The sequence below is a fragment of the Lynx canadensis genome, chromosome B4 (assembly GCF_007474595.2).
Source record: "Lynx canadensis isolate LIC74 chromosome B4, mLynCan4.pri.v2, whole genome shotgun sequence".
Classification (NCBI taxonomy): domain Eukaryota; kingdom Metazoa; phylum Chordata; class Mammalia; order Carnivora; family Felidae; genus Lynx; species Lynx canadensis.
In genome coordinates this window covers 49463540-49484461 of record NC_044309.1, presented here as the reverse complement: position 1 = coordinate 49484461, position 20922 = coordinate 49463540, and positions in this window count along the sequence as shown.

Genomic DNA, 20922 nt, shown 5'->3' with positions numbered 1-20922 from the left:
GAAGAAAATGAAGGATATGTTGTGGTAACAATCACAGTAGGAACATCACTTGTGAAGACACGTTTGTGGCACATTATGAGGTGGGAGGTGTGGCAGGAATCTACTGATGGAAGAACTTGGAGGCCATGTTTAAAAGTTTGGCTTTCACTCTAATCAAAATAGGAATCAACTGAATGACTCTCAACATGGTCTCTGTTTTGAGAGGAAAACAGATGGTAGGGGCAAAAAATGAAAATTAGGGTGCCATCAGGAGGTCACTTACATTGTCAAGGCTGTGTAGATGATGAGAGGAGAAAATTTACGGTGTATTTTGGAGGTAAAGCAGATAGTACACCTTCCAAGTAAATGAGTGAACATTGTAACCCTTGAGGCTGCATTCTCAGCGAACCAAGAAGTGAGGCAGGCAGGTGGTGAGGTGCCTGGAATAAATTTATTTATTTAAATTATACAGTAAGTGAATTGAGAGAAAAGAAATTGGATCCCGAATACAAAGTCACTAATAAATGAAGATACATGACCAAAAAGGCCTTTTCCACATAGAATTATAAAGTAGGTAATGTTTGTCCTTGGCTCCACAATCTATACTTCAAAAATACTATTAATAATTTTTGAGAGCTTTCTATAACCTAAGTGCCTTTCATCCATTTTCTCATGTAATTCACACAACAGTCCTACGGGCATTTACAGTGATTATGCTTAATTTTATAGGTGTGGCAAAATTAAATCTCAGTAAAATAACTTTTCCAAGATGCTAGAACCAAGGTCACCATAGCTAGAATTGAATCCAGGCAGCCTGAGCTCCTAACCACTAAATAGAACCACTATTTTACACCGTTCATGACACCCCTAACTCTCTCTCTCTCTCTCTTTCTCGCTCCCCACCTCCTGCTCCCCCAATCCTAACACACACATGCACACACATACATCTCTCTTTATAATAAAAATCTTCCCCCCAGGAAAAATCTAGTACTCTCAGTCTCTCCAACCCACTAATGACCTACAGAGTTTTGATGAATTACATCTTTCATTTCAGTAGTAGAGCCACTAATTGTGAATATCAAGCTTGAGCAAGGCAGTAGAGAGATGCTTCCTGAGAGAGCAGCCTTACTGGTTCCTGTGATAGCACATTGTAGCCAGCCCTGTGGAAAAATGTAACCTTAGCCAGGAAAGGATAAATGATAGATGATTTGGAAGAAATAAATGACAGGAGTGTTAAAATGTTTTAGGGCATGGGACATTCAAATAAATGCTATTGGATGATTTATTTTCCAAAAGGTGTTATATTCACTGCTGAAACACACCTACGTGTCTGCCAGAAATGTGGCCATAAAAAATCTATGTATATAAAAAATTTACACTGTAGTGAGCTGACCTCAACCTTTCATTTACCAAAGCCACTGCCTTTGCTCCAAGAACACATTTCCAACTTCCTCCTAGACTTCAACACTTGGCTGTCCCACAGCTATCTCAAGCAGAATGGATTCAAAATTCAGCTCATTACCTTCTCTCCAAACGTTTAATATTTGAAATCTCAGTTAATGTATCATTTCAGCAGTTGCCAATGCTATAAACTTCAAAGTTTTCATAATTGCCTCCCTTACCCTCACTCAGCTCTCCAAGTCCAATCCAATGCAACAGCAAATGCAGGAATTTATTTTCCCTAATTATCTCACACATCTACTCCTCTTTGCCATCTGCATTGTGACTCATGTAGTCCAAGTCTTCAACATGTCTCAAAAGTGCAATATCTTAGCCCAGGTTTTCTAAAAATCAGAGTTTAAGGCAAAACACAAATGCTAACCAACATTTTATTGAGAGGAAGGATAAAGAACAAGGAGAGGTTGAGGCTGGGAAAAAGGAAAAGCAAATACAAGATGATCTGTTATGGAACTGGCCCAGCTTCTCAAAGAAATCCAAGGATTTTTCAGTTACACAAGGCAGAATAAAAGCATTGCTAAGAAAGCTCTATGGGAAAGGAAGGGCAAGCAGATTATCTTCCATCTTTCACTGGTCAAAGTCTACCTCTTTCGACTTTAACTTCCCCACGCTTCCATCTTGGTTACTGGATCTGTCTGGACAGCCACTGGAGGAGTCAGAGCCCCCATATATTCAAGCAAGTAGGACCTAACAATACAACTACTATGGCTCCCCCATTGCAGTGGGTGGCATGATGTTTGTGCAGAAGCCCAGTCCTCGTCTCCTGGGGAAGGTGTGAGCAATCGGTGGTATTAGGAAATAAGGTGAGTAAGACTGCAGCACGGCATGGTGTGAGCCATTGCTGGGACGAATTTGGATGGAAAGTAAGGCAACTTACTGAGGTTGAGTAAAGAGGCAAGCCAATGTCGGGACACAACTGACCAAGTCTGATAAAGCTCACTCAGAGCAATTCAGATCTGTTTTCACCCTCTACTAATATATGATCTTATATGTAAAAAAGATGCCCTCACTTCCTGGACATACAAATCCAGGTATCTAAGATTGTGTCAGTTGACATCTCCTAAAACAACTTGAAAAGGTTAGCAACCCAAGCTACATTCCCAGCTGCTTTAGCCAATCCTATAGTCATATTGACATGTATCCTATCTCTCTTCTCTCATCCATTTCAATTTTCTTCATCCTTGGCCAGAACTCTAGCTGGTCTGTATTTCTTACCTGGTGGGTGACCTGCATCTTCCTTCTGGAAGAGTCTGGGCTCTGGTTTCCTTTGTCAGGTTGTGATTGCTACAGTCACCTGTACACAATTATTATAGGGCACAGAAGCATCAAGGAAAGACCCAACGAATTGCCTCAGTTCCATGCACGTTCCTTCTTGCTTCCACGTGTAGTAGAATCCTTAGATCCTGAGAGTAGTCAGGGTCAATTACCCTGGCCTATAGAGTAACTCCTTTTTGCCTGGTGGTCTACTGCACAAAGCCCCATAGGGGCCAAGCAGTAGTTATAGCTTCCAGTTCTAACCTCACAGAGCCTAAATTTTCTAGGATAAGAGGTAAGTGGGAGAATGAAAGTGTCATAAAAATGGACAGGGTACCTGAGTGGCTCAGTTGGTTAAGTGTCCAACTCTTGGTTTTGGCTCCCATTATGATCTCTTGGTTTCATGGGTTTGAGCCCTCCATTGGGCTCTGCACTGGAAGCATGGAGCCTGCTTGGGGTTATCTCTATCTCTCTCTCTTTCTCTCTGCCCCTCCTCCACTCTTGATGTCTCTGTCTCAAAATAAACAAACTTTATTATGTGTTATATATATATATATATATATATATATATATATATATCACACACACACACACACACACACACACACACACACACATATATGTAATAGACAAATCCTATTCCTATCCTTTCATTCTTTATTCTAAATATTTTTACTACCAGGGAGGGACATGGCTCCACCTACTTGTTGCAGGTATAATCAATATACTGGCCACCCCCCTCAAAGATTGCCCCGAAGCTGTTGCCCTGAGCCCTCAAATAGGCTCTTCCACATTTTGTCAAGCTTCCTTGTGGGTCATGAGAAACACACATTAGTATCTTGGGCATGAGCCAAATGTTGTACCTTCCTTGCCAAACAATGGCTCTCTTACACCAAGGCAACGTTGTGTCAGACACCATGTGAATGGATAACCCTTTCTGTAAAGGACTGAAATGTAATGCTGGCATGGGCACTTCGCTGGGGTGGAGAAGAAACCCACTATATTAGCTTCCTATTGCAGCTATAATGAATCACCACAATTAGTGGCTTACAACAACACAAATTAATTATCTTACAGTTCTATAGATCAGAAAATCAACATGGATTTCACTGGTCTAAAATCAAGGTCTTGGCAAGATGAATTCTTTTCTGAGGGCTTTAGGGAGGAATCTGTTTCCTTGCCTTTTCAGTTTCTAGAAGTTACCCACATTCCTTAGCTCACGGTCTTCTTCCTTTATCTTCCAAGCCATCAATGTTGACCTGAGTCCTTCTCACACTGCCATCTTTCTGGTTCTTTTTCCACTTCTAAGAACTCTTATAATGTTGGGCCTATCTATAAAATCCAGATAATTTCTCTATTTTAAGGGCAGCTAATTAATGAGGAACTTTAATTCCATCTGCAACTCTGATTCCCATTTGTCATGTAAACTAACATACTCATAGGTTTCAGGAATAAGGACATAGATGTGTTTGGGGAGAGGGTAGCATTGTTCTGCCTGCCACACCCACATCCAGAATAATGCGTTTTGTTGAACCACATAAAATTGTCATTTATGTAGCACAAAAATTGTCCTATATTAACAAATTTGTATGCTTCAATCTATTATCAGTTCTGGTAAGGATGAGCTACTGTCTTCAGCAAGATGGAAGGTGTTCAATGTAATTGGTCTCTGATCATATGGCTGGCTCCAAAAAATTGGTGGCTTACAAAGGGTGTTAATCATAGCTGCTGGAGAATTTTGCATTCCACAAGGCTAGTTGTGAAAGACCCTATCGTTGAACTCATCTTAAGACTCCATTGCTGCCACCATGGTCACTCTGTTTATAAACCCATTAGGGAAGTACTGGAGTATCGAGGACAATGCTGGGTGAAAGTCACAGAACAGCACAACTAATCCCACCTTGTATTTACATCCTCTCCTATTATAGTGGGAACCAACCTTACATGGTGACTTTGGCTTTGCCCTCAGCTGCCCAGAGGGGCCAGGTAACACAACCCAGAGGTAAATGGGAATCAACACCCACAGGTTTTGGCCAATTAAAGACAGAAGACAGGGAAGAATTGGCAAATGAACTGCTTTCTATTTTTGACAAGTTCTGAGTGGAGTTGCCATTCAGGCTTGCCAGTCAGCTGTGGGTTTTTGGTTTTTTTGTTAGATATCATAACCAGTTCACTTTACATTTGCTTTGTTTCATTTCCTACTTCACTTTCTTTTTCCTTCACTTCTTCTTTCTCAGACTATCATGACTCATTTCCCTCTCCCACCCCCAGAATAAAACACCAGCATGCCTATTTTGCCTCAGTTTCTGAGATAGGTTAGCACATCTATATAAGGGGGAATATTAGGCAGCAGACTCAGAATGGAATTTTGACATTGAATTACCCACTGGTCTGATGGTATAAGAATGGATAAGGATCTCAGTTCTTAAAGTTTACTCCTATGGTTAATTGGTGAAAGAATACATACACAAAGCAAGGTATTACCAGGAAAGGAAGTATCTGTTATACTTTGGGGTATTGACAGTTATGAAGACTGTTGTGTAAGATAGGGATTTGTGAGGGCATAGGAGGCCTTAATAAAAGAAAATGATAGGCTTGGGCACCTCCTTACCAAGTTAAAACACACTATTAAAGTCACAGACAGCTTTATTCTTTGTTACAATTTTTAAAATATTTATTTATTTTTGAGAGAGAGAGAGAGAGGAGGGAACGGGCAGAGAGAAGGGGGGACACAGAATCCGAAGCAGGCTCCAGGCTTTGAGCTGTCAGCACAGAGGCTGGGTTTGACCTCATGAACTGTGAGATATGACCTGAGCCAAAGTCGGACGCTTAACCGACTGAGCCACCCAGGAGCCCCTAAAGTTACAGACAGCTTTAAAGGAGATTTGTATCTCACGCAGTTATGAAGGTTGTGCCAGAGGATGTCCTTGCTCTAGACGAGGTTGAGCCAATTGGTGGTATTAGGAGATGAAATGATTGTGACTGTTCTACAGGCTCATGAGACTGCTCAGGGACATAGCTGAGGCTTCTAGGCCAGGGAGAAAGGCAGTTAGTAGTGGCAGGGTTTGGGGACTGGTAGAGCTAGGTGGATGTGGGCTGATGCATAACCTTGGGTCTACTGCAGTAACTGGGAGAGCAGCCTCCCCTGACCTCCTTTTAAGTCCATCCTCATGGTCAGAACTGTTTTTACTGAAGCACATCAATCCCCTACAAATTTTCTTAAAATATTAAAACTCTGCATGCCTAGAAGTCTTTAGGACATTTTCCTAATTGATCTACCTTCCCTAATCTTTTTCTAATCTACTCTCCTTCCCTTTTCCTATCTTTGAATGTGAAATCTGTTGTTTCTGCTACCCGAACCTCACCCCAATCTGCCTGTATATGATAGACTGCAATGCTGTGATCAAAGCCGGCATCAAATGATAGCTTTTCAGTAAAACATTGTAGAACACCCAGACAAAAGAAGTCACTTCCTCTTCTGTGTTTCCCCATAATTTAACCTAATCTTAAGGCCCATGTCAGAGACATCTCTTCAGAAAATGGAATTGTGATGTAGTAGAAAGGTCACAGGGCCTGAGTGGTCTGGGTTGGAGTCTGTACTCATTTGCAGGGCTCTCATAACAAAGTACCACCAACTGGGCATCTTCAACAGCAGAAACGTACTGTCTCATAGCTCCAGAAGCTCCAAGTACAAACTCTAGGTGTTGGCATGGTTGGTTCCTTCTGAGAGCTATGGGGAAGAATCTGTGCCTCCCCTCACTTTTGGAGGTTTGCTGTCAATCTTTGGAATTCCTTGGCTAATACAAGTATCACCCTAATCTCTCTTCATCTTCACATAGTGATTTCCCTGTACGTGTGTCTGCGTCCTCCTTTATAAGGATACCAGTCATAGTCACATCCTACTCCAGTATGACCACATCTCAATTTAACCAACTACATCTGCAACAACCTTATTTCCAAATAAAGTCACGTTCTGAAGTATTAGTAGTTAGTTAGGACTGCAGCATATGGATGGAGGCAAGGGTGTAGGGGCAGGAGGTGGGAGATACAATTCAACCTATAATCCAAGAATCCCGGTGACTTTGGGGAAGACTCCTAAATTTTCTGGCCTCATTCTACTTATCAGAAAAACAGGAATAATAATACAGATATAAAGCCTAGATTAAATGAAGATAAAAACTGTATTTTAGAGCTGCTAGGTGGAATGGCAGAGAAAGAGAAGGGATTAAAACCAAAGAAATTTTGCCTAACTTCAGTAACAGTGTCCTCATCTGAACAATTTGCTATTTTTTTTAAGTAGGCTTCACACCCAGCAGAGCCCAATGTGGGGTTTGAACTCATGACCCCGAGACAAGATCTGAGATCAAGAGTCACATGCTTAACAAACTGAGCCACCCGGTCACTCATGAACAATTTGCTATTTTAGAATAGAATCTGGGGTTAAAATGTTGGCCAGCAAATAGAATAGAGCAAGAGTATAGAGTATGAGCATAGAGTAATGAGTTCTTCAGTCATGATGAGTTTTTGTTTAAATGGTGAGGAAATCAAGAGCAAAAGCTAGAGCAAGAAAGAAAGGAAATTAGAACGCATTACATGATAAACAAGATGTGCTATATATATATACAATGGAGTATTACTCAGCAATCAGAAAGAATGAAATCTTGTCATTTGCAACAATGTGGATGGAACTAGGGGGTATTATGCTAAGCAAAATTAGTCAGTCAGAGAAAGACAAATATCATGACTTCACTCATACGTGTAATTTAAGATACAAAACAGAGAAACATAAGTGAAGTGAAGCAAAAACAATATAAAAACAAGTAGGGAGACAAAACATAAGAGACTCTTTTTTTTTGTTTAACGTTTATTTATTTTTGAGACAGAGAGAGATAGAGCATGAACAGGGGAGGGTCAGAGAGAGAGGGAGACACAGAATCTGAAACAGGCTCCAGGCTCTGAGCGGTCAGCACAGAGCCTGACGCGGGGCTCGAACTCACGGACTGTGAGATCGTGACCTGAGCCGAAGTCGGACACTCAACCGACTGAGCCACCCAGGCGCCCCCATAAGAGACTCTTAAATATAGAGAACAAACTGAGGGTTGTTGAATGGGTTGTAGGTTGAGGAATGGGCTAAATGGGCAAGGGACATTAAGGAGGACGCTCGCTGGGATGAGCACTGGCTGTTATATGTAGGGGATGAATCACTGGATTCTACTCCTTAAATCATTATTGCACTATTATATATATTATAGTGCATATTGCACTATATTGCACTATATGCACTATATATATTATTGCACTATATGCACTTACTTGGATGTAAGTTTAGAAAAAAATTTTAATAACAAAAAACATATTACTTGATCTTTCTAGGACTATTTCCAAATCTGAAAAAATGCTTATCTCCTTCAGGTATGAAAAGAGCACCATAAGTTGTAAGCTAGCTATATCTGGAAATAATGTTAGCAGATATAGATTAGCACTATTTATTTGAATATGCTGTTCTATTTCTCCCTTATGTTTCCTTTTACTTTTTTCATACATATATTTCATCATACAAGTACTGAATCCAGATTTTCTGTCTGTATCCACAAATATTCTGCTGCACTTCTAAATAATTTTCTTAATATATATATATATACACATATACATATGTATATGTATATATATAATATGTCTTTATAAAATTATTATGCAAGTAAGGGACAAAAATCTTTAGGGTCAAATCATTCTCAGAAATTGCTGGCATTGAAAATAATTTGTATTCATTAATTGAAACTGTTGGAAAATTGTACATTAGAATCCTCAACAAAGGCATTTTGCATTATTCACAACGTTTAAATGAGGCTGTCAATCTCATTACACAATAAATACGGAGGTTATAATGGTTTTGCATAGTTGCAGCTATTAATGCTTTTAGTAGAGATTTCCTAATCTTGATTTAAATATTTAGAAGACCCTCAAACACACACACACACACACACACACACACACACACACACACACGTGTGACAGAGAGAATGAGAGAGCAAGAACAAGAAAGATTCTTCCACCAGTCCTCTGGCAGAGCACAACACAACATCTCTCCCATCTCTCCTATCTTCTGCCAGGGATTTTGAAGTCTCTCACTATCAACTCTGTCTGGCACTCAATTTTTTCTTTTGTAACTGTTATGCACGGTCTTACATTATGCACATTGCTGTGAGTGTAACTGAATCAAACGAGGGTTCCTCTACCCCTTGCACAGCAAGCCAATAGAAACTGATGCTGATCTTTTGCAATGAAGAAAGATAGGCTATTTACTGGCGTGGCGCCACCCAGGAGAACGGGGAGCTAATGCCCAAAAGTCCCGAACTCTCTAATGACTTGGAAATGAGGGTTTTTAAGGGCAAAATTTGGGGCAGGAGTCTTCTGAGAAGTGGACACCACTGATTGGAGGTCCATAAGGTCATGTCAGCAGATGCTCTGGTGCTACTTCATCTGGTCCCCAGAAGTGTTTTTTGCATCTCAGGAGACTTGGAATCTGAAAAAGACCTTTATTCACTACATTAGAGATTTCATTAGGTATATCTGGTGACTACATCTTTAGGGACTGATTAGCAACTTGTAAGCTGGTGGAGCTGCATTCCTATAGGTTTCTTGGTTGGTCCAGCTGTGCCTGGGGTGATATGATCTCTAGTGTTTATTCTTTCATCTGAAATGACGAGGTGAACATTGGCTTCATGAGCAGAGTGAGAAGAAAGACCAGAAGTTGAGTACAATAAGATTCTCTTATAATCAAACAGATTGAAAACATACATGTACATAAATAATTGTAATACAAAACAGAAGATACCACAGAGAGAAATCAATCACAGTATGTATTCAAGTGAAGAAGAATCTCCCTGCGGATGGCAGTGAAGGAGGACCAGGAAGAGCACCATCGAAGAGCAGTATTAGCAAAGGGCTGTTAGCAATGAGCAAATTTTTTAAAAGGCACAGAGACAATAAAGGAGTCAAGGTTGACTGAAGTTAAGCATGTTTTTGAGAAGGTAGAGACAAAGGTATGTGGTTGAAATGTATAAACATACTATTTTTGTAGGTCAAAATTGCATGTTGCAGTCAAACTGCAGATAACTTCAAAAGCCAAAATAAGCAGATTGGGCTTATTTTCTTAAAAAATTGGGAGACTTTCGGGGCACTTGGGTGGCTCAGTCGATTAAGTGTCCAACTGGAACTCAGGTCATGATCTCGAGGTCTGTGAGTTCAAGCCCCACATCGAGCTCTGTGCTGACAGCTCAGAGCCTGGAGGCTGCTTTGGATTCTATGTCTCCCTCTCTTTCTGCCCCTCCCCCACTCTCTCTCTCTCTCTCTCTCTCTCTCTCTCTCTCTTAAAAATAAATAAACATTAAAAATTTTTTTAAACATAGGGAGACCTTTGAAGGGGGTCATAAATGTGCTATATCCTGAGAAAAATGCACTTGATAATTATGAGCTCGGGCTGAAAACAGGAAGAGCAGTCAGGAAGCACTTGCAATGCTGGGTGCCAACGAAGTCCCCAAAGCTCTAGCCGACTCCATGCCATTCAACAAGTATCTCCTCCTTCCTCATCAACTTCCTATTTCCTGTACAGTCCTAGTTATCTAACACCCTTGAGCAATTCCTTTGGCTCCACCTGCTATCCCTATCCAGTCAGGATTCTTGCCTCTCGATCTGGATAAGCAAAGACCAGCTCAGCACGGAGGTAGCGTCCGTCAGTCCAAAACTGCCATCACAACTATCGCCATGCTCACTCCATTGAACTGTAATATTTGTTTGCATGTCTCCATCTTTTCCATTTGACCGTTCTCTCCTGAAAGGCAGATATAACGCTTCATCTATGTACCTAGAACCTAGCAGGGCACCAGGCACATGCCAGGTGCTCAATAAATATTAGTTCAGTGAGTGAAACTCCCAATGTATTAACTCAGAAAAAAAAATGGGCTTGTTGCATTAAAATCTTCCTTGACCTCCTACTCATCATTCTAACTTAAGCCTATGGCCCAGTTTTTTGGGGGGATACTCCTAATCTAAGATCATTATAATTATCTAAAAGAATAAAATATAATATAATCCCTATGATATTGTTTCACAGAGCCAAATTTAACGCATCTTTCAAATTTTCCTTAGGGCTTGTCTGGCACAATTCTTGCCACATATAGGTGCTCAATTAATATTTGTATATTGCTTGATTAGATAAGAATGTCAGAAATATTAATTAATAGTACTTAGAAGCATTTTACAACATTAACCTAACATGTAGTCATTGGACACTGCACTAGGCGCCAACAGGGCCTTGGATGGTCTGAGGAATGTGTCAGAATAAGGAGTTCTTATTACATCAGCCTGTTTGTACCACTAACCAAATAAAACTTGAAAATTGACCTGATGAGGTGATCTAAAAGTCTCTTTAGGCTCATAATTTTCCAAGGCTCATTATACAATTTCACATTAGAGTTTTCAGCTCTTTAGATCAAAACGTAATAGACCAAAAACAAACTAAGAATATAAGCAATATTTAGACCACTGTAGGACGACTCATCCCCCTCTCAGCTAATTGACTGAACCAGAAAGCCTAATTAGTACTACAATCACTTCATACTAGAAAGCATTCACTGTACATTAGAACAATCTAATGTTACCCAACATTGTACATTAAGCCTAGATCATGTTCACTAGCAAGGAAATCATTTTTAATGGAAAGAATTCAGTTTTAATGTTCCGTAATGGGCCATTTATTAGTATACAAGAGGGTCAGAAGAACTAATTAGAGACTATTTGAGCAAGTGTAAGTAATATGGTTTTCCCAGGTTGCCAATTGGGATTCCAAATCCCAGAGCAGAATAGTTAGATGCAGATATAGTATCAGATTTTACATGTCTGTGGGATTATTTGAGGGCCCCAAAGCTCAATTTAAATGCCAGGTTGTGAAAATTTGCTTCAGTAAAGCAAGTTTAAGTCACATTCGTCCTTTTGATTTTTATGGGATCTGAACAGCTAAAAGCCTACTCAGTTTTTTTAAAAAATTAGGTTCGTGGCATTCTTTTTTCATTTTATGTACTTCAGTATATAAACACTGAAAAGCAAAGTCTTTTTCTTTTCACACAGTCCAGCATTCATGACAATAATTATCTGAATTGTTTAATTCCCACTATGTTCCTGTTTGCATGCAACACACTTTACCAACATCTCCTCAATGTGAAGCCCTCCTAACAGTTTCTTTTTTCAGCAGTTGCGAGGAAAGCTGTCTGAGGAGAGGGAGTAATTTTGGAATTTGATAGCACGACCCCTGAGGATATGAAAACTTGCTCAAAATGCATTGTACAACTGCCTTAGGCAAGTAAGGTATACCCAAGCTATGAACATCTGGCTTGCAACTATTATTTACATAATGAACTCATTCTTTCCCACCCTCACTATTTACCTCAGGATCCTCTGCTCTCTCCCTCAGGGAGCGCTCCAAAATGCAGCTGAGCCATCCTACACCAATCTGGGCCAGCTGGTAGCCAGCATGGCCCCTACTTCCTTATCTCATGCTTCAAGATCAAGCACATGCTTTGCGCCTCATGTTTATCCTTTACGACCCGCACTTCCATTGTTTCCATCTAAGGTGTTTTTTCCCCTGAATGTATAAATTTTTCCTTTAAGCAATAACCAAAACTCTTTTGCTTTCTTCTTCTTTTTTAAACAATTCTTTCCCAACTACCTCTTTACTTTCTCTAATTTTGAAACAACCTACATAAAACCTATATAAAACAAAAAAGTATAAAAGTCATGCTTATGATAAAGTTATGCAAAAGAAGTATGTTTAAGTAAACTTAAAAACAAATTAAAAACAGAAGGCAGGGGCGCCTGGGTGGCTCAGTCGGTTGGGCGGCCGACTTCGGCTCAGGTCATGATCTCGCGGTCCGTGAGTTCGAGCCCCGCGTCGGGCTCTGTGCTGACAGCTCAGAGCCTGGAGCCTGTTTCAGATTCTGTGTCTCCCTCTCTCTGACCCTCCCCCGTTCATGCTCTGTCTCTCTCTGTCTCAAAAATAAGTAAACGTTAAAAAAAAAAAAAAAAAAAAAAACAGAAGTCAAAATTATCCCCCAGGTTAATCTGTAGGAACAATGGAATCTACAGATACAGTGGAAGAAGCCGACAATCTGACTCTGAGGTAAGATAGAATAGCAGAGAAACAAGACTTTTCAAGATAATCTTCCATTAGAAGAGGAGAGGGAGATTTGGCCTATCTGCCACCAACACTTACTTCTATTAAAGTTATAATAAGAACATGTAACATTTGCATGGTGTTAGATAAGTGGAATAATGGAGAAGATAGAGTCCTAAAATAATCCCACACAAATAACATGGAGCAGGAAGAGATCAGTGGGGGAAATAATAGTTATTAAATCAGTGGGTCTAGGACAATTGGTTATCTATATGGAAATTAATTAAATTTGATTCTTAACCCATACCCAAAAAATTACTAGTTGTAGATTTAAGGCAAATATGAAAGGTAAAACTATAGAAATTATAGAATTATAGAATAAAATATAGAATATCTTTGCAACCTCAAGAGTGTGAGGATTTCTTAAACAATTATAAAACTGATGGGGTACCTGGGTGACTCAGTGGGTTAAGCGTTGGACTTCGGCTCAGGTCACAATCTCGCATTTGTGGGTTTGAGCCCCGCATCGGGCTCTGTGCTGACAGCTCAGAGCCTGGAGCCTGCTTCGGATTCTGTGTCTCCCTCTCTCCCTGCCCCTCCCCAACTCACACTCTGTCTCTCAATAATAAATCAATGCTAAAAAATTAAAAAAAAAAACAATATAAAAGATAGTTATATTGTTAAATTGAATCTAAAAACTTGCATTGATCAAAAGACATAAGGAGTTAAAAAGACAAATCACAGAGCAGGAGACTTTTGCTACACATATTTGTAACAAAGCATTTATATGCAGAACAAATAAGAAAAAGACAATGCAATAGCAAAATGGGCAAAAATGTGAATGGGCATTTCACAGCAAAGGCAAAGAGCCCAAAGCATATGCAAGATGCCTATCCTTATTAGTAAATTAAAAACACAGGGAAAAAAATGAATAATTTTGTGAAAATTATAATGATGATAAATTAAAAATTTTAAATTCAACCAAAAACAAGGTAAGAGTCTCTAACACATTGCTGGTGATGATTTAAATTATTATAGCCACTTTGGGGTGCCTGGGTGACTAAGTCAGTTAAGTGTGTGACTCTCGGTTTCAGCTCAGGTCACGATCTCACCGTTTTGTGGGTTTGGGCCCTGTGTTGGGCTCTGTGCTGGTGGTGCAGAGCCTGCTTGGGATTCTCTCTCTCCCACTCTCTCTCTACCACTCCCCTACTCATGCTATCTCTGTCTCTCTCAAAATAAATAAACTTAAATTTTTTTAAATAGATAGATAGATGATAGATAGATAGATAGATGATAGATTCACAGCCACTTGGAAAAAAGTTTATTCTGATGGTACTAAGGAAAATTGACCATAGACCTATCCTAGGATTCATCAATTCCATTCCTAAATATATATGCTATGGTCTGAATGTTTGTGCCTCCTGCAAATTCATATGTTGAAACCTAATTCCCAAGGTGATAACATTAGGAGGCAGGGCCTTTGAGAGGTGATTTAGGTCATGAGGCTGGAGCTATCAGTGATTAATACCCTTTTGAAAGCTACTAGAAAAAGCTCCCTTGCCCCTTCTGCCATGTGAGGACACAGAGAAAAGGTGGTCATCTAGAAGCTGGGTGCTCATCAGATACTGACTCTGCTGATACCTTGATCTTGGACTTCCCAGCCTCCAGAACTGTGAGAAATAAATATATGTCTAAAAGCCACCCAGATTATTCTATTTTTGTTGTAGTAGCCCAAGCAGACAAAGACAGAAAATATCACAGAGAAACCCTAATCTATCAGGAAGGAGACTTATAGAAGGATATTCTTTTTTCTTTTAATTTTTTAATGTTTATTTATTTTTGAGACAGAGAGACAGAACATGAACGGGGGAGGGTCAGAGAGAGAGGGAGACACAGAATCTGAAGCAGGCTCCAGGCTCTGAGCTGTCTGCACGCGGGGCTCGAACTCACAGACAGTGAGATCATGACCTGAGCTGAAGTCGGACCCTCAACCGACTGAGCCAACCAGACACCCCTAGAAAGATATTCTTAAAAGCCCCAAACAGGAAATGATCTAAATGTCAATCAACAGGATAAACCATGGTGTATTCACACACTAAAATAAGACAGGAGTGAAGGCTAATGAATTACTACTATAGGAATCAAATGAGGCCATTGGCCCAAGGACACCTGCCACAGAGTACTGTCCACATCCTCAGGGGTAAGACTAGATTGCCAGCATGACGCCCATATTCCCATACTTGGGAAAGGAGAAGAAACAGCAATTTCCTCTAAGGAAGTGACTGCGAAATCACACACATCACTTCTAATCACACTACCAAAAATTTAGTCATATGAGCATACAACAGCATACGACTGGAAAACGTAATCTCTAGCCAGGCAGCCATGTGGCCTTTTAAACTCGGGGGGAAGTTGTATTCCTATAGAAAGGAAAGGGTGTAATATGATATTGCAGATAGAGATGTTGCCCCTGTATCAACATCTGCCCAATCCCATTCACTTTACCTTCTCTCTGAACATAACCTCTACTGAATTTGCTGTTTATCATTCCCGTTCATATGTGTGTATCCATGACAATTATTGTTTTTTTTTTTTTTTAGTTTTTAACCTTTATATACATGATGTCACACTGGATATATCATTTCACATATTTTTCCCATTCATCCTCGTGTTTTTGAGATTTTTCCTTGTTAATGCGTGTGGCTCTAGTTCACTCGGTTTACTTGCTGCATGATGTTCATATGTGAATGTAATACAAAAATTGGTAAAAATTAGACTGCTTTCAATTTTTCTCCAAAGTCCAGAGAAAAGGTGTTAGTGACAGTCCAGGATGGAGGTAACCACACTATGAGCTATGTGCTATGTCTGTACTATGAAAGTTAAGAAGATGGAGCTTATTTGGGAAAAAGAAAACTTGCTTTTAATCTCTCCCATGGGTTTTTTTTTTCTTCCTCTTTTTCATACATTACCATGTCTCCCAAAAGTTCTACCCTCTTCTTCTTCTATAATCTCTCCCTGTGTAATATTCTCTACTCCAGTGAATCAAAGTACATAGTCAGCCATTGCAGCAACTTCAGTCTCTCTTATTGTTTAGACCTGCTCGTTACTCTCTCCTTCCCTCCATGCCCTTCTCTTCCCTCTACCTCCCTCTCAAACCACTCCCCCACACCCACAATATGCTAACGGAGAGAAGCTCAGCTCCCTACCCCGACCTCATTTAATTCTGCACCGATTTTTTTGAGAGCAGGTCATATCTTTTTAGATATGCTGAAATAATAAGAGAATTTGAAAACCTGTATATGGAGGCTTTATCAAGTTCTTGACTAAGGCTCTTTGTCCCTCCAGCTTGTGGGTGTTTATTGTTATTTGTGACATGTCCTTTTGGGGTAGGGGAGGCAGAGAGGAGTTGAAAGGGAGTGGCCATGGTTCCAATTACACATATGAGGGTATCTATTCGTGACATCCTCCTTTTGTGTGTGTGTGTGTGTGTGTGTGTACAAACTTTCTTTGTGTGTCTCCTCTAAGCATGAGTAAGCTCTAATTGGTTTGTTTATATACCTGTTGTGTGTTTCAGCCACTTTCATGCTTTGAATATTGGGCTTGAATATAGTTGACAGAAGTAACGTTAATTAATTAATGCTACTTTATTTTGCACACCTGGAGTAGGGTCTTGGATATTAATGCAGGTTTATGTAAAAATAACCAAATTAATACTGCTGTGGCACTTCTCTTAATGGGATCAGAGCTGGTTTCTAGATAAAAACAAGTAAAGTAAACATCTGTCTTTAGGAATTATTTTTCTTCAAAATCAACCAGGGTTGATTTTGGGAAAACAAATCAGAGAGCAAAATATAAGATGGATTCTCTTTAATGAATCATAACTTAGCTTGAAACACAATCTAGAAATCCTCGACACCACTAGCTTTTTCACAGCTAATGCACTCAAGACCACAATCCACACAGGTTCTATAGGACCTCCACCAAATTGGCTTTCTGCAGTCTTGGCCCAGACTAACAAGAAATCCATCCAGTAGTTTGAGGCTGGGACACTCATGCTGGATCCCCATACCGCACTGACATCCTAAATCCAAAGAATCCACTGCCTTTTATTTAAGCAACAAAGTAAGATATACAGTAATACAAAACAAATAATAAAGCTTCAAGGGCCCCAAAAATCAGCCTGGAGGATGATGGAAGCTTTGGAAACAGGATCCAGTTAAATGGCATATTTCTTTCACTTTTTGCTCAACCCTCCTCAAAACAATACACACACACACACACAAACACACACACACACACACACACACACACACACATACACACACACATGCTTTGCTTGCTCCAAGAACTGAATTAATATTATTGACCAATGGATCATAAACAAGAGGGGAAAAAAAGTCCTCCAGAACACGAGATGACTTTCTAGTACAACACATTTACATACTATTGACAACAGGCAAGTCTGAGTTGCCCCAAATAATATTTGAGGATACAGAAAGATACATTGGAAAAAAAGTTTAAAGGCCTCTGTTGGTGAAGAGGAAGCTAGTAAGGGATGTGACAAATCACTAAGTGGATAATATTAGTAGTAGCAGTAGTATCTTGAACCTACCTGGAACTTTCTATTTAATGTCATTTGTGGTAGTTTATTAATAATTAAACATAAACTGTACTTTGATTTCCTAGTTCTATAAAATACATATTAAATTTATCCCAGATGTTTATCTACATTTTCCAACACATCCTCATTGATTTGTGTAGTAGAATAGTCTTCTTGACAAAATGGAAGAGGAGGAAGAAATAAAAATTTTATTGAATGTCTACCGTGTGCCAAGATATACTACATATATTATTTCATTTAATCCCCACAACAATCATAGGAGTATTATATTGCCATTCCCAATTTTTAAATGAGAAATCAGAGATTTAGAAAGGCAAATAACATTTTGAATGATTCACTAGGACGTGGAAGAATTGGTATTTGAATGGAAGTCCATCTGGCTTCAAATTCTAGCAAGCTTCCTTTCCCCTGTGTTAAAATCCTCCCTAATGAATGTAGTATATAACTCTGAAGAGATAGAATGGGAAAATTCTCCCATGTTACCGTAACCTAATTTCAAGCATTATTTTAATGGATAAAATTGACATCAAATCTCATAGCAATGCTTGCTAGTAGTGAAAACCTTTAGGGAAACTTCTGCAATACTAATCCCTATAGCTAGTTAGGCAACATGGCTTTGCATCCTACTACTAAGTCATTCCCAGCCTAAGCCTTTCAATAAAATGCTGCTGATTGCAAGTGACTTCCAAATCCAAACAAGCATTTTAGGTCTATTTAATAGATCAATACAGTAATTCACTCCTGGGCCCCTGAAATCATTTGTTTGGACCTGATGTCTATGTAGTGAGATGGAGGTATACACATTAGCATGTGCAGAGAATTACACAAATAACTTGCATTGAAAGATGTTAAACCAATTTAGATTGTGTGAAGGAGGCAGTATTTAACTCATTTCCAAGTGACTGGGATTAAATGGGTCATTATAAAGGCAATGCCTTCAATGAGCGTCACAAAGGAAAATAAACCTTTTGGCCAAAAGATATACTCTATCCTGTACAGATGCTTCACAATTCAACTGAGCAGTGGCTAGAAAGAAAAAAGTTAAGAAAATCTAATATAAGTTAAAGGGTTTTTTTCCTGCTTTTTCTTCTTCTTCTTTTTAATCACTTCTATTTGACAGTGAAAGAGTCTCCCAAGGGAAATAGTAGAGGACCTGTTGCTTGCTTCGCTTAAATTCAGTGGACAAAACACCAGAGGGGAATAATTTTGCCTTAATTCCCCAGAGGAATGGGTCTATGTGGAACTAATAATAATTTTCCATCTCTAATTCTGATGACACAAAAACCAGAGTTATGTGCTTATTTGATCCAGTGTTGGATTGGATTTTAGCAGCAACATTTCATACCGACTGAAGTCTGTTAATTATGTGTGCTGGGACACCAGCCAAAAAACTATTACAACAGTCTGAAGGGAATAAAGTAAAAAGTTTTAACATGGATCCTTCCATGAGGAACAGAGAATTGGCAGTAGAAGGAAAATTTCATTACAGCTGAGGTGTGACACATTTGTCAGGTGTCGAAGTAAAAGAGGATTCTCCATAAGAGAAACAAAAGAGATTCTTTTGAAAAGAGAGTTAAAAGGAAGTCCTTTGCTGATCGATGAATGACTCAGGTGTGCCCATAGATGTCATGCTGATAACAATGAAGTCATATAAACATTCATTCATTCATTTATTCAATAGGTCAATAAACAGTTGTCTTATCACCAAGTACTTTGCTAGGACTCCAATTTGAAGAGGAATAGGACTCCATCCATGCCTTCAAGACAGAAGGACAAAGTGCGGGGGAGGGGGGAAGAGATATAAATAGATAATAATAAATGTAATATCCTGAAGTACAGTGATACAGAAGCATGGAGAAAGAACATGTCACCTGCCATGGGCTGAAGCATAGGGACATCTTCCTAGAGGACAGGAAGGCTGAAATAAATCTTGAAATATGAAGAAAACTTAGCCAGCTCGAGAGGATAGTGTTCACAAAATAGGAAATGGCTTAAGCCAAAGGAAAGAAACTAAGGCCATAGTTGTGCTGGGAACTATGAGTAGTTCAAGGTTGAAGCAGAGAGAGTCTTGAAGGATGAAAAACGGAGAGAGGCCAGATTATGGTGAGTAATGTGAGTCTTCTTAAGGAGCAAGGTCTTTATCTTAGTGACATGGTAAGGAGAGGACCATGGCAACTGAATAGAGAAAGGATTGCAACGTCATCAAAGTAGAGACAAGGTAATCAATAGGAAATCTCTTACAATAATTATGGCAAGGGATAATAAAGACCTGATTAAGCAACAATTAAGGATAAAAAAGAGCAATTTGAAATATCTGAAGGTAATATGGATACAGCCTGATGATTGATTTGATATGAAAGATAGTGAAAGAGGAGAAATACCCCAAACCACAGAAGTTTAAATAAGGGGAAGGGGAATAATGAAAAGTAACAATGCTTAGCCACAGAGCCAGGAACATAAGCTAAAAAGAAAACAAGATAAAGACATATAGAGTGAGACTCTCTGATTAATCCTGGTAAATCATGTCATTTTCCTGGGCTGATGCCTTCGTTTTTACTTTTAGTATTTGCATTGATGCCATTGAAGGGATTCTGAGCAAAAATATCCAAAAATGTGGATTATTTTGACCTGAAGGCTCAAATATGGAGACTTTGCAGTCTCAAGAGAAATTTTTGCCCCTCCCTTCACTACCTAAAATAATATAAATTGGACATCTTTTTCAGAATTAGAGTTATTACCAGAAATAAATTTTATCTGAGCAAGCCATCTGTAAGGCAGAGTGAACATCTAATTACCGAACATCTGGTCTTCTTATTGCCCTGTGAATTGCCCTTCTCCCCTTTGAAGCCCCAGTCCCCTGTCCCATTCCTTAGGTCAGGATAGTATATATACCTCATTTTGCCTTTCTGTTTTTGAACCTTAATGTATGTGGGATTCCCACACATGAAATTAAATTTGATTTTTTTTTTCTGTTAGTCTGGCTCAACTTAATTCTTAGACAAGTGGGAAGAGTCTTTGAAGGGTAAATGAAAATTTTTCTCCCCAACACCATCTAATAACACATCTGGGTTTATTATATTTGTTTTCTGGTTTTTTGTTTTGTATTTTTACAAGATAACATATATCTGTATGCTACATATAAAAATGCCTAAGCACATTTTGGTTGATTGAATTTGAATCTAAATCTGCTCATACTTACTGTTCCGTGCCTTCTTTAAAGTCAGATGCCAAGCTAGTTCTATAATGTTCTTTTAGGCCCATTATTTCCTTCTCTTTTCTTTATTTTTCTATCAGTGTCTCCAACAGACTGAGACACACTGAAAGTTTCTATCCAATCTGATTATCCTGTAGCACAATTCTGATATGAATCAGCATTTTCATTATATAAATCTCAATTTTCAGTTCAAACTACCAGTATTTAAGGCATTACATTTCCTGCCAT